The following is a 14,541-nucleotide window of genomic DNA, read 5'->3' as shown; positions in this document are numbered from 1 at the left end:
AATTCGTTGTTGAACAGACAGACAGACAGACAGACAGACAGACAGACAGACAGACAGACAGACAGACAGACAGACAGACAGACAGACAGACAGACAGACAGACAGACAGACAGACAGACAGACAGATAGAAACACATATAGAAAAACCAAACAGTTATTAGATAAATGGTACATGTATTACCAAACACTTTGTACTTTCAGCATCAGTCGTATATATACCCTGTGCGCACCTGAAGCGGCTTGCACACATTTCACAACTACATGGCAAACACTGCCGCTTTTCAGACAAAGGGCTGACAATAAGAAGTGTGTTCATCTGCGCCTAAATCGGATGCGTCAGACAGTCTTTTGAAAGTGGGTTTAAAAGCCATGAAGATCACACTGTTTTCCTTTCGTCTCTCCATAAAACGCGGAGAATAAGAGGAAGAGAACTCTTAACGGACAATGCTACGCTTCGGAAGTAACTGAAGTTTGAAGAGTCGCTATTGTTGACACATTTATGGGTAATATTATGAGCTCCATATAAAAGGTTTAGAGCTCTCCCCTCTCCTTTGAGTCGCCGGTAGAGCCAGAGAAACGGAGAGTGATGTGAAAGCCATACTCGTATAGTGCAGCGTAGCATGAAACGTGTGTGCGTGAAATGGCGTAAGCATATTGGTCCCATGCAGTTACAGTTTGCATCGAAAGTCAAAGGCTGTAGCCTGCTAGTCTTTTAAAATTAAAGGCGCAGTATATCCATTCTTTTACGTTCTGGGAATAAGGAGGCAAAGCTGAAAGTACATCATTTACTTACTAAACTTACTTTCTGTCAGAAATACTGCCCGAAAGGACATTTCTGTGACCAAAGCCATGCTTGAATAATGCAATGAAGCATGAAATGGCCGCGGTTAGTGTATTTGTCCTGTCAAGTTTTCCTGTGAAAGTCCAAGAATACATGCACTTTTCTTTGATTTTAGAGGTGCTGTACATGACATTCTATCGTTTGAAATTAAAAGACAAATGGGTTTTTGTGTTGAAAATGTAATCTATACCGAAGAGCAGCTCATCCCAAAGCCACGCTGGTATAATTTGCAGTAATGTATGAAACGTATTTGCGTGGAATAGCGTAAGCGTATTGGTCCCTGTCAGGTTTCCCTTGAAAGTCAAAGAAAATATGTACTTTTCTTCGATTTAAAATATACTATACAGGACAATCTATCGTATACTGCTTTTGGAAGAAAAAGAAAAGTGTATTATTTTTAAGCCATATGCTCGTGTGTAGACCCCCCAAAATAATAATTATGAGAAAATTAGGTCTTTAAGAAAGAGGGAGTCTTCTTCTTCTTGTCGATCACACTAGTTATCTTGTCAGCCCGGACAGCGAAACAAATGATGCCGTAATGGGAGTCTTAAAATGGACGTAAATGAACAGATGTTAGAAACAGAACATCTAGAGTGTCTCAAAGGGTGTGTGTGGAGGGGGGGGAGGGGAGGGGGGGGGGGGGTCTGGTGGGGGTTTGCTTGAAATGCAGTATAACATGAAACGTCTGTACATGAAATGACGTAAGCGTTTTGATCCCTGTCACCGTTTCCTTGAAGGCCGAGTAAAAGATTTATTTTCATTGCTTTTATAGGTGCTTTACACAACTGTGTTCTGCGTTCGAAAGTAAAATGAAAGTGTATTTTTCTTTAGAAAAGGACATCCGAGGAGCAAACCTTGTATCATACGTCATGCCCGAAAATTGCAGTGCAGTATTTCTTGAAACCCCACACTTCACACGGCTGCAGAGGACTGGTCTTGGTCACAACTTTCCCTCGAAAGTCAAGAAACATGCTATGTATGTTTTAATTCTATTTTGTTGTTGTTGCTTTGCAAGGTGTTGTTTATTCTTATTAAACGTCATGCCCGAAAATTGCAGTGCAGTATTGCTTAAAACCCATACTTCACATGGCTTCAGAGGACTGGTCTTGGTCACAACCTTCCCTCGAAAGTCAAGAAACATGTTATGTATGTTTTAATTCTATTTTGTTGTTGCTTTTAAAGGTGCTGTTTATTCTTTTATATACGCATTAGAAAGAAGAAGGAAAAGCTGGATACACTTTTTTTCACTTGATTAAATTGGATTTTTGAAATGATGCCCAAAAGATGATTTCTCCAAAAGCCACACTTTTATTGTGCAGTGAAGCATGATATGTCTGCACTTAAAATGGAGCAAGCGTATTGATATCGGCCACGGTATCCATTGGAAGTCAAGAAATAACTGCACTTTTCTTTGCCTATAAAGGTGCCATACTATGAGGCCATGTCTTTGAGAGTAAGAGAAAACTCGTTTTTGTCTTTTTTTCTCCTTCTTCTTCAAACCTTGTCTTGTCTCAAGTCTTGCCCATGATGGGTCAAGTTGGATTTAAGTTTAATTTTTCCAAGGCTGTTTCCGTCGAAGAGAAATAAGTAGATTTCACACATGCAAACTAAGTTTCAACATATTCAATACTGCTTCTGTCACACTCACAGTATGTTGTCTAAAATGGGATAACAGAGCCTTTTGTGGGTTGTTGGGTTCCAACAGGAATGTCTTTTTATCTATATTGTCTCGCAGATTTTCGTTCAACAATTCAGCCATGTCAAAAGTCATGTTTGCAGAATGAAAACTGATACGAGAAAATGCACGTTCTGACTTTTACGACAAAGATTTGTTTTGTGTCAGAACGGGATGGAAACCTTTAAATAATTCCGGAAGTTAAAAATGTAATGCAGTACAGGGCAGCTAATCAACTGAAGGTACTGACCTCTTGGTCATGTTGTCCTTCCTCATGTTTTGAAAGAGAACCACTTGATATCTGTGTAAAAGCACTTGACATTGTTTTGAACTATTTTGAGTGTACTCGGAATTATTCCGATCTCATGACTTGTTTTTCCCCAATCGAAAGACGTTACGGATTTGAAAAGGCACAAGGAAACACGTGGCATGTCACCAAAATGGTGCAACCATTTTACGCTGGGAGACCCTTCACAGCATTGAAGCAAAAAGTAACAGAGCAAAGGGAACTTTATCATTATTTTCGGTGGTTGATAGTCAAAGATGTTTGGGGCTGGGTGTAGACACAGCTTTAATATGATGAACAATTCAAGTAAGATGTGGAACAGGAACTGAGTCTGTTTGAGAACAAGTTTGTAAGTTCAATCTTTCAAGCTTAATTGCCATTTATCTCAAATTTTGATCTCAGAATATTGATGCACTTCGGTAGAAAGTGTTATCTGTTGCTACATTCTTCTGTTAGCTTGCTTGTTAGGTAAGGCCAAACAAAAAATATGTTGGTGTAGGGTAACAGGACCAAACAAAATGGGGTCGGTAGGTCGGCTTTTTTGTTTTTGTTCTTTTTATACTTAGTCAAGTTTTGACTAAATATTTTAACATCGAGGGGGAATCGAAACGAGGGTCGTGGTGTATGTGCGTGTGTCTGTCTGTCTGTCTGTCTGTGTGTGTGTGTAGAGCGATTCAGACTAAACTACTGGACCGATCTTTATGAAATTTGACATGAGAGTTCCTGGGTATGAAATCCCCATACGTTGTTTTCATTTTTTTGATAAATGTCTTTGATGACGTCATATCCGGCTTTTCGTGAAAGTTGAGGCGGCACTGTCACGCCCTCATTTTTCAACCAAATTGGTTGAAATTTTGGTCAAGTAATCTTCGACGAAGCCCGGACTTCGGTATTGCATTTCAGCTTGGTGGCTTAAAAATTAATTAATTACTTTGGTCATTAAAAATCTGAAAATTGTAAAAAAAAATAAAAATTTATAAAACGATCCAAATTTACGTTTATCTTATTCTCCATCATTTGCTGATTCCAAAAACATATAAATATGTTATATTCGGATTAAAAACAAGCTCTGAAAATTAAATATATAAAAATTATTATCATAATTAAATTGTCCAAATCAATTTAAAAACACTTTCATCTTATTCCTTGTCGGTTCCTGATTCCAAAAACATATAGATATGATATGTTTGGATTAAAAACACGCTCAGAAAGTTAAAACAAACAGAGGTACAGAAAAGCGTGCTATCCTTCTTAGCGCAACTACTACCCCGCTCTCCTTGTCAATTTCACTGCCTTTGCCATGAGCGGTGGACTGACGATGCTACGAGTATACGGTCTTGCTGAAAAATGGCATTGCGTTCAGTTTCATTCTGTGAGTTCGACAGCTACTTGACTAAATATTGTATTTTCGCCTTACGCGACTTGTTTCTTTTTAGTCTCGGTATGGTTTGCAAAATGTGCCAGAGTATTTTTTTAATTTGTTTTTAGAAATGAACAAAAGGTTTTAGAGTCGGCAGGAAAACATAGGGTCGGTCGGGTTACCCTAAACCAACATATATTTTTGTTTGGCCTGGAACTGAACGTAATGTCACAACTGCACATTTGATTAGATATCTTCAAAATTGAAATTCACGACAATGATGCATCTTTCATTTTACAATGAAGACGGCGCCAAAGACGATGGACAATATAAATGAAGTCAGTATGAAAACTTGTGAGTAACGCAAAGAACTGTCTCTTTAAAGAGTTGCACAAAACAACAGAATCAGGCCAGAAGAAAGCTATAGGGCAATGCGACATTCACCAAAGAAAAGAAAAAAAAACCGGATGGGATTTTGAGAGAAAGCTTAACAACAATAATAACCATTCTCTTCATCTTTTTCTTTTGTGCGCAAGTTCTGCGACATGCTGTTCCTCCAGAGGTAATACTCATCCCAGCGCGAAATTCAATTGACAATCAACAATGACGGATAGTTTCATGTTCCAACAGTCGCAGTGGTAGATCAGCCGGCTCCTTGTCCACCAGAGACAGAAGGAGAATCCTCTACAGTGGAACCCTCCGATTTTCTGTTTAAAAAGGAAGTCCTTCATTGAGCCCGAAGACGACTTCGCGAATTCTTTTTCCCGAAAATTCAAAACCAAAGCTTCGTGTAGCCAGCTTCGTGTAGCCAGCTTCGTGTAGCCAGCTTCGTGTAGCCAGCTTCGTGTAGCCAGCTTCGTGAAGTCGTCTGTGCGAAGTCGACTTTGTTCAGTTAATTTGAGGTCTTACAACCTCCTTGACCGTATTCCATTTTAAGACCTGATTTTCTCAGCATTTTGAAGGCCTACAAAGGTGGGTTCCACAGTAGTTGCACATGAGCTAGCTACTGTCGAAGTATAGAGAGAAAAGACCTGCAGCGCAAAGTGTTATAACTCATTTCCTTTGAAGATGGCAGCTTTTAGCGTTAGATGGTCATAACAGTGGAGTTTAATCGGCCATAATATGTCGAACCTCGCGGCAGGTTGTCAGAAACCGCCGAGCAAGGACCGCTGCGAAAAGGGACCCCGGCCGTCCGGATTCGACACTGCTGCACTGTTTGTGTTTGTGTTTCTGGAAGCTGGGTCATAAACTGTTAATGCTGTGTTGGTTTAAAAGGTGCTCACAAAATCCTGCCCCCACCTACCCCTAGCCCCCCCCCCCCCCCCCCCCCCCTCGTCCCTGCTCTCTTCTTTTATCGGTCGCTTTTGCGGTCACTGATGGTGACCCAGGTCTTGAAAAGAGAATCATTACCGCATCGTGTAGAGTATAGTGGCGTTTTCGTGAGTGTTCGTGAGGTTTAAAGACCGGTCTTCTTGCGCTTTGTTCCGAGAGCTGTTTGGTTTTACTAAGGGAGTGAGAATGTGTGTGTGTATGTACGTGTGTGTGTGTGTGTGTGTGTGTGTGTGTGTGTGTGTGTGTATATGTATGTGTGTGTGTGTCTGTGTGTGTGTGTGTGTGTGTGAGACGCTTACTTCAGTGCTATAAAGAACAAGAGCCGATTTTGTCATTAGTTTCACGCTTGCGTCGGTCCTATAAAAATCAAGAGCCGGTTTCGTTATCAGTATCACGCTTACCCCAGTCCTTTAATAAAGAACATGAGCAGATTTTGTCATCCGTTTTTTCATCAGTACCACGCTAGTTTCAATTGTATAAAGAACAAGAGCTCTGGGGTTTTATTTAAAGTGAAGATACTTTTTTTCTCAACTCATTAGATCAGAAGCCGCTTTCTTCATCAGTCTGACGCTAGTTTCAGACCTATAAAGCACAAGAGCCGATTTCTTCACCTGACACTCACTGAAGCCATAAAAACATCTCCAAGTCTTGGAAAATAAATCACCGACGGTTGATGTGATCGACAGGGTTCAGACGAGATTGGTAGCGGAAGAACAAGGGCAATGGACTAGTACATCAGCAGTACCGCAGCATTAATCTACATCACCACAACGGTACAAGTACTATCAAGAGAAGCTAAATCTCGAGAACAGTTTCGGGTGTAGTAGACGACAAGCCCACACGGGAGACTTTAAGACCAAGATTTTGGAGAAAAAAAAGACGTTTCGACAGGAAAGCACTACGAGTGACGGCGGTTCATTACAATTCACGCCGGCGGAAGAAAGGGTCATTTCTGTGAAGGATTGCTGTGACGAAAATTGCTTGCCAGAAAGTCTTAACTCCTTGTCTTTGTCCAACCGAAGGAGATCGCGGCCCTGAGAAGAGGTACCATTGACTGTGCGACAGTTGGATGCTCAGTTTATTTTTGGATCATGAGTAGATACGTTTTTCCAATCAAACCCACGTCTTAATTTAGTGAGGCTTAGTGACCAACTTGTGTTTCAGTTCTTGCACTTTTTGACACAATTAACGTTTACTGTTTGAGCATGTCCCTTATTTTATTTGTATATGACTCGCTTTTCATATTACTATCTGTCTAGTTGGTCGTTCTCCGTCTTTATGGTGGATTCTAAAGTGCCTTTGTAAACTGCACCCTAGAAGGAGTGAGGAATAGCAGAAGGCCCTATGGGCAGCGAAGTGAGTGAAAGAAATAATGTCTATAGAAATAAAAGTAGATTCAACACACACACAGACACACACACACCAGGCTCACACACACACACACACACACACACACACACACACACACACACACACCGGGCTCTCTCTCTCTCTCACACACATACACACACACACACACACACAAATACACACACACTAACACACACACACACACACACACACACATACAAATACACAGGCACTACTGAACACACACACACACACACACACACACACAAATACACACACACACACACACTCACAAGACACACACACACACACACACGCCCACATATAGGATTTCACCCTAGACAGAAGCAATGAAAAACAAAAAAAAATCATATTGTCAATTCCAATGCAAATCAAGGACAAATTACAATTGGAAATGACATGACCCTAATTTCAACAAGGCAAGGCCGGCCAGTACAAGGCAATTTGTCGAAATAAAGCAATATATAAGACTACCCTTTGCAATAAACAGTGTATCGGAACATTCGGCGGTACAGCTAATGCAATGCCATCTCGGCCCACGACCACGACCACGATCACGATTATGACCAGAACCAGAAACTCATAGAGCCCCGCTCTTCCCTACAAGAGGGGTAACCCTCCCCGGGGAACCAAACCCGCCTTCCTCCTTTATCGTCCCCTAATTTGTGAGGTCCATGAGGGCCCTGAGTAACTAATTAGCTCCCATACCCTCTTCCCCCACTCCTATCCCCCCCCCACACACACATTTCCTGATATATGGCTTATTACTCTGATAAAGCCGCGGGCATTGATCTGTCGGGAGCGGAGGGGGTTTGGGGGGGAGAAGATTTATTTCTAATTTTTATCGGATATTGTGCGCGGCCTTTTCTGACAAGTGTTTGGCAGTATGGGTCTGCTAGCACCAGCCGCAAATGTCTCCCCCAATCGAAGACTGGTTGCCTCCGCTTCCTGAACTCTGGAACCCTTCCCTCCCTCTTCTTTCTCCCATGAGAGTGGGTTTGTGGGGGTTGGGGTGATAAAGCGGGGGATGGGGTGGGGGCGGGGTGTCGCGATCGATTGAGAGAGAGAGAGAGAGAGAGAGAGAGAGAGAGAGAGAGAGAGAGAGAGGAAAGAGAGAGAGAGAGAGAGAGAGAGAGAGAAAGACAGAGAGACAGACAGACAGACAGAGACAGAGGAAAGAGAGAGAGAGAGAGAGAGAGAGAGAGAGAGAGAGAGAGAGAGAGAGAGAGAGCGTGTGTGTGTGTCTGTGTGTGTGTGTGTGAGTGTTTGTGTGTGTGTGTGTGTGCGTGTGAGTGTGTGTGTGTGTGTGTGTGTGTGTGTGTGTGTGTGAGTGAGTGTGTGTGTGTGTGTGTGTGTGTCTGTGTTTATGCAAATGTTCGTGTCATAATATCAATGTGGATCTAATGTACTTTTATTGTATTAAACATTATTACCCTATCAACAACATTGTCACACCTGCTAAGCCACGCGTGAGAAATTATTATATTGAGCGTGACAAAAATGAAATCAGTGTTGAAGATCGTGGCACTTGTGCAGACGCCTTGAATGTATGTGGCCTATGGTATGCATACGTTTTGAACTGATTTACTTTATTCGCTGCTTTGTTCAGTCGAGCCAATGTAGGGGGGGGGGGGGGGGGGTGCGGAGGGGGGGGATGCGGGGGGGGGGGGGGGGGGTGGGAGATTCTTTCTGTGTATTTTTACTTGCAACAATTAAAATTAATATGTTTTCATTTCTTGTTGAACATATCTTCACACCAAAATCTAGAAATGAGAGAAACTTATTTTTGTGTATGTACATTAGCAACAACAATAATCCCTTCGCTAGAATGGAAAAAAAACAAGAAAGGTTGCAGTGTTTTAGCGTGTAATTCAGGGCAAAACAACACTTTCACAAGAACTTTAAATTGGACAAACAAGAGACACGACAGAAACACACACACACACACACACACACACACACACACACACACACACACACACACACACACACACACACACTCACACACACACACACACACACACACACACACACACACAAAATAAAGAAATGTTGCTGTGACTTATCTTAGAATTTGCCCAAGATGGTCGTAGTCTTCACTAGCTCAGTCTTAAAATAAATATCCATCCAGCTTTATATATCAGACTTGAAATGAAAACAAACATCGGAAAAGTGCCATGAATGTAACAAGCAAACGCTCAAACTGATCTGCGAAAGCAATTTGTCTGTGATGTATGTATGCACAAAAAGAACGAGACCGATTTTTTTTTCTATAAGACAATATATTTATTTCAATATTTGAACTCTCCATTACAATCAGCAACCTAATGAATACGTTTAAGTCCTGACAGGAGCTGCGAGGTTTTGTGTTTTATTGTACATGTATCTTCCATGGCAAGATCATTCCATTTGTGTTGCCAATTTCCCTTAGTCTATCCTTATAGATAATGACAATAAGCCTTAAGCTCTGGTCTGAAATGTTTCACTTGGGACGGTGGAAACATTCAATCCTTGTTTTAAGTCCGGCAGCTAAACCTTAATCTCTGCACAGAAAGTCGCAAGGCTGTTGTGTGTATCCAAGCGAAAGGGTGCTATTACCCCATTAAAGGCACACTCGATCCTTCCCGTGTAAGCAGTTTGTTTGTTTGTTTGTTTAACGCCCAGCCGACCACGAAGGGCCATAGCAGGGCGGTGCTGCTTTGACATATAACGTGCGCCACACACAAGACAGAAGTCGCAGCACAGGCTTCATGTCTCACCCAGTCACATAATGCCAGACGCCAATTTTAAAGTCTTAGGTATGACCCGGCCGGGGTTCGAACCCACGACCTCCCGATCACGGGGCGGACGCCTTACCACTAGGCCAACCGTGCCGGTCATGTAAGCAGTGTTCGCTGGGTATGTGTGTATATATATATAGTGTAAGCCTATAAAGCATAATTATATGAATATTGTGTGAACAGTACATGTGGTGATTTTTGTCCATATGGTCTAATTGTTTTATATAGGGTGTACATTTATATGTTCTAGGTTACGCACTTTAAAAATGTGCAGTTATTATTATCATTATTATTATTATTATTATTAAGCATTTGTGCTCAACATCTCAAATCTCGCCAGGCTTTTAGACGGGACAAGATCACCCCTCCAGTTCCACTTGGACACATACCAGAAATCAAGACCCTGACTGATTGCAGTGGTAAGTTGGTGTTGGTGACAAAAGGGTCTTTCCTGGCAAAATTGTATAGGCGTAGATAAAAATGTCCACCAAAATACCCGTGTGACCTGGAATAATAGGCCGTGAAAGGTGGATGCAGCGCCTAAAGGCAGTCGATCTACTGGCCGATGTGAATGCGTGATATATTGTGTAAAAAATTCCATCTCACACAGCATTAATAGGTAACATGCGCCTTGAGTCGCCTTGTGTGGTGAGATACGTGCGCGGTATAAATCCTCGTAAATGAATAAATAAATAAATAAAATAAATAATAACTTTTACGAAACTTATTTATCAGAACATTCCACACTGTGCACAGAGATAACACCCGAGTGGTTCATTTTTTGTATGTGATGAAGTGGGGGCGTGGACTTTCCCATGTAAAAGCCTGACCAGGCTAGGGCCGGGGTGCACGAAGCAAACGTGGGAGACAACCAAACGGGAGAGAACAAACCGCGGCGTCTGATTCGTTGAAATCACAACAAATCTCAATTTCAACCAATCGAAGACCGCGGCTGACTCCCACCCGGTTGGGCACTTTCTCCTGAACCTCGGCCCAGGTCTGAGATGGTGAGCTGAACGGGTTTTCGAGAAGGAATGTGCCTTTAATTCCCCGGGCAGATCGGTAGCGGTTTTACAAGATGGGCTTTCACGGAAAGGCTGACATTTTCAAAATGTCACCGAGCCACAGAATCCACTCTCACAAGACACTAAAACGTTCCTTGAACCCCGGAGACTGAAAGGAGAATTTTGCCATGACACGTTGTCGTTGAAAAGACAATGCGTCAACAAGGATCATTTTCCCCACTTGTCTCCACCGACTATGAAAGTAACAAATGCCTTTGCACCAACTGTCAGTAAGATATCTAAGATACTCACAGTTTCAGCCCTCGCTCTTCGTCCAAAATCACGTCTTTAAAATGCAGATTGGCGAATTTGCATGAGTTTTCGCCTAGAAGGCGATTAATTTGCATTTTGATATACATCTCGTCAAAACCTCGTGAGCCGCGGACTGTGTTTCTGTTTTTGTCTGACTCGCCTCAAGACACGCTGTAACAAGATGCGGGATGGTTGATGGGGCTATTAATCTTCATTGAAAACCCAGCGAATGAATAGATGGGATCATTGATGTTTCAATTGTGATTTTTCTTCTTCTCTCTCCTCTTTCTTCTTGTCTCTCCTGCTCTTTTTTTTAGTGCGTGGGAAACAGATATATAGAGATCTGAAAAAGAATGTTAAAATTAACCGTGTTATCACACACAGTGACCTTCTTTGTTACAACTACAGTCCTTAGATTAAAAGAAGAAAAAGAACAAAAAGAAATAAGAGGACGTGAAACCCAAACCTTTGATTTACTCAGCAAAGAAAAAATCCTCGCAAGAACACGAACGAGCCTCACACGGACTCGAACAAATAATTGTACATGGCAGTATGTTTCAACTATGTTTAACATTTGTCACGGTTTGGTGACATGGATTGAGAAAGGAACACTTTGTGGGGTGCCTTTCTCAAATTGTGATGAAAAGCGCCTGTGCTTTTGGGGGCGACGGGCTGTTTAGCTGACAGAGCATAGCTGAGCACGGGGATTTCGTTTTGCAGAGGTTCCACGTGGGTGATTTTGCTGCCTGGGCAAAATCTGCTGTGACTGAACTGGAGATGTGACACGGGGAGTCACGTGATGTTTTCAAGGTTGTTTTGTGAGGACATGAAACGGCACACTTGAACGTCAACAGCAAGAGAGGAGGGTCGGTGTCTTCGTCCTAAGAGTTTGATGGTTTTCAACACGTTAGATACGTCACTTTATATCATCGTGCCGTTCTGCTTGTACAGTAGGGCTTATATGAACTTCAAGAAGAGACCACCTTTCGCTGTTTGCATGTTTGGCTGACGACGAGGCGTCAGGTTTCTTGGCTGAGCGGGGGAGAAATTCCAACGCATGAAGTAAATTCAGCACAAGAGGGGGTGTGGCAGGAAAGTCGTCGACGGGCGATAGCCATACACAGGAAGCGGATTCGCTTAAAGGAGAGCTACCTACATAGGCTGTTGAGGTAATAAATCGTTATTTAACGGTGTTGACGAGTCTGTGTTTGTGGAATGAAATACTCTCTGTTGTTCTTTCCAGGTTAGCGCATAATTTGCTCTTTGTGACGCTAAAATAATAATCTGTATATGTTTTTTGCAGATATGGAGAGAAGGAAGGAAAATAGCTGATTTGTTGTTGTAAAAGTTCGTTTGTGCAGGCCCACGTGCTCTATGAAATATAGAAGAATGACATGTTTAAAGGTGGAGTGAGAAGGGTAGCGTGGCATGTTTAGTGCACCGATGTTTTTTGTTGCAGCCTACTTTCTTACCTACCTACCTATGTCGGCGGTGTTGCGGGTATGCGGTAGCCGGGACTTCGGTATGCTGTAACCTGGTGTTCTGGTGGATTGCTGTCGCTGTTGTTGTCCCACCATTCTACATTTCTTACCATTTATGCTAACTACGGGGAGGACCTGAGGCGCCTGATATCTCCCCTATTCCCTGCTTCGTTCAACGCCAACCGGCACTACAGTCAACGGAGCAGTTGTGGAGATAGACTATTCACGGGTCGCCCACTCAGTGGCAAAAAGCTAAGTGTGCCATGTCATTGCACCCTGTATACCACCTAGTCATCTTTTATATTTATGATTTCATTTGAGTGGTGACAACGTGGGGTGTGTGACACCGGCATAACCAGCGCTTTTGCATAACCGGCTATATTTCTTATCTATACACAGGATCAGCGTGTTGTTATCATTTTCTGAACTTTAACTGGCATTTTGTCAGTGACCCCTGTTTTACGTTTTGAACGTAAAAACATCTTTTGGAGTGAAGTCTCGAGGGAGGTGGCGAGTTAGTATATAATATAAACAGGCGTCTGAAACTTATACTTTTGTTGATTCTATCTATTTGTATGATGACTACGAGAGTGGATCGTGGTGTGGTTAGTTAGTTAGCAGTAACTAACCGTTCATAATCACCTTTTGTGATATATTGAAACGTGACAAACATACGTATCTGATGCCATTTAGCAAGCAGGATTTTCGAAAATGATTGCGTTTGTCGAGGTGCACATAGGAGAGCGATTGTCATCATTCTCCTTAGTGTCCTAAAAGGCTTCTTTGTTTGTTTTACTTTCGCAGATGATTGCAATAATGTATTTTACCGGAACGGTGTCGAATCACATGGACATAGAAACAGACAAACAAACATACCGACACAGAGGCCAAAGAGGGAGTCACAAAGAAGCTAGGGATAGGTTTTCTTCCTGATAAAAGTATTGGTAATATGTCCAAGTATCTGTAGGACTCTGAAAAACTAATAACCAAACAACACAAAACAAGAAAGAAACAAAACCAAAACATGCATAAAGACAAAGTTTTGTTCCAAGCCGTCAAGTTTTCCCTCAACTCGCTGTAAAAGAAATACCTACATATACCTTGAGTACCTTGTTTGTGATTATTTGTCGTGTGTACATACGGTATTACTTTGAAATGAAGGCGACATCTCTCAAAAGACTTAACCTATCATCGTTCTCCTAAGCTATCTTACGCCTTTTCCAAAAGTTTCCCTTTTTTCTCACTACAACCTATTTTAACACACACTCTCTCCCACTCTCCCTCCCTCTCTTTCTTCTTCCCTCTCTCTCTCTTTCTCTCTCTCTCTCTCTCTCTCTCTCTCTCTCTCTCTCTCTCTCTCTCTCTCTCTCTCTCTCTGTCTAGAACCAAACCGACCCGACAGCACAGCACAGCAGCACACCAAAGACACAGTTCCGCAGACGAACTAATTAATTAATTAAATGTTAATTATATACATTGTATTGTAATTAACTTAACTTCTATTTCTTCTTGTTATTAATCGAGTTACCCTCAATGGGCGAGGGCCGGACGAAAAAAAGCATGTATACTTTGCTTATTCTGTTACCCTCGATAAATAAATAAAGTTCAAAGTTCAAAGTTCTCTCTCTCTCTCTCTCTCTCTCTCTCTCTCTCTCTCTCTCTCTCTCTCTCTCTCTTTCTCTCTCTCTCTCTCACCAAACCGACCCGACAGCACAGCACAGCAGCAGACCAAAGACACAGTTCCGCAGACGACAAGAAAAAAAGGCGGAGCCACCTCATCAGTATGCAAGACAGTGTCTCCATTTATCGATTAGTTTTCTACACGCGCGCGCAGAGCGCTAGTTGTGTTTCTCGCTGATTGGGAACTCCGGGGCGAAAGATGGCGACAAATGTCTGTACGCCTTTCCGGCTTCGTCACTTCTTAGCGTCTTGTGTTGGGTTTTGTTGTTGTTCATGAGAAACATCTGTACGCCTTGGCTTCGTCAATTTTTTGGCTGTTGTTGTTTTCATGACAAATGTCTTTGTATACGTACGCCTTTCCGGTTTTGTCAGTTGTTTCCGTCTTGTGTTGGCTTTGGTTGTTGTTTATAAAAACACAT

The 14,541-nt window shown here is 42.2% G+C and overlaps 1 protein-coding gene across 12 annotated transcripts in view; it reads right to left on the bottom strand.

The window, feature by feature from the left end:
• The window catches only part of LOC138962567 (uncharacterized), a 274,245-nt gene that overhangs the window by 44,339 nt on the left and 215,365 nt on the right, over positions 1–14,541 (bottom strand). The gene's annotated exons all lie outside the window — the stretch shown is intronic.

This window comes from Littorina saxatilis, linkage group LG3 (genome assembly GCF_037325665.1).
Source record: "Littorina saxatilis isolate snail1 linkage group LG3, US_GU_Lsax_2.0, whole genome shotgun sequence".
NCBI lineage: Eukaryota > Metazoa > Mollusca > Gastropoda > Littorinimorpha > Littorinidae > Littorina > Littorina saxatilis.
Note: the sequence above shows the minus strand (reverse complement) of the source record. Positions and strands in the feature narration are given on the sequence as shown.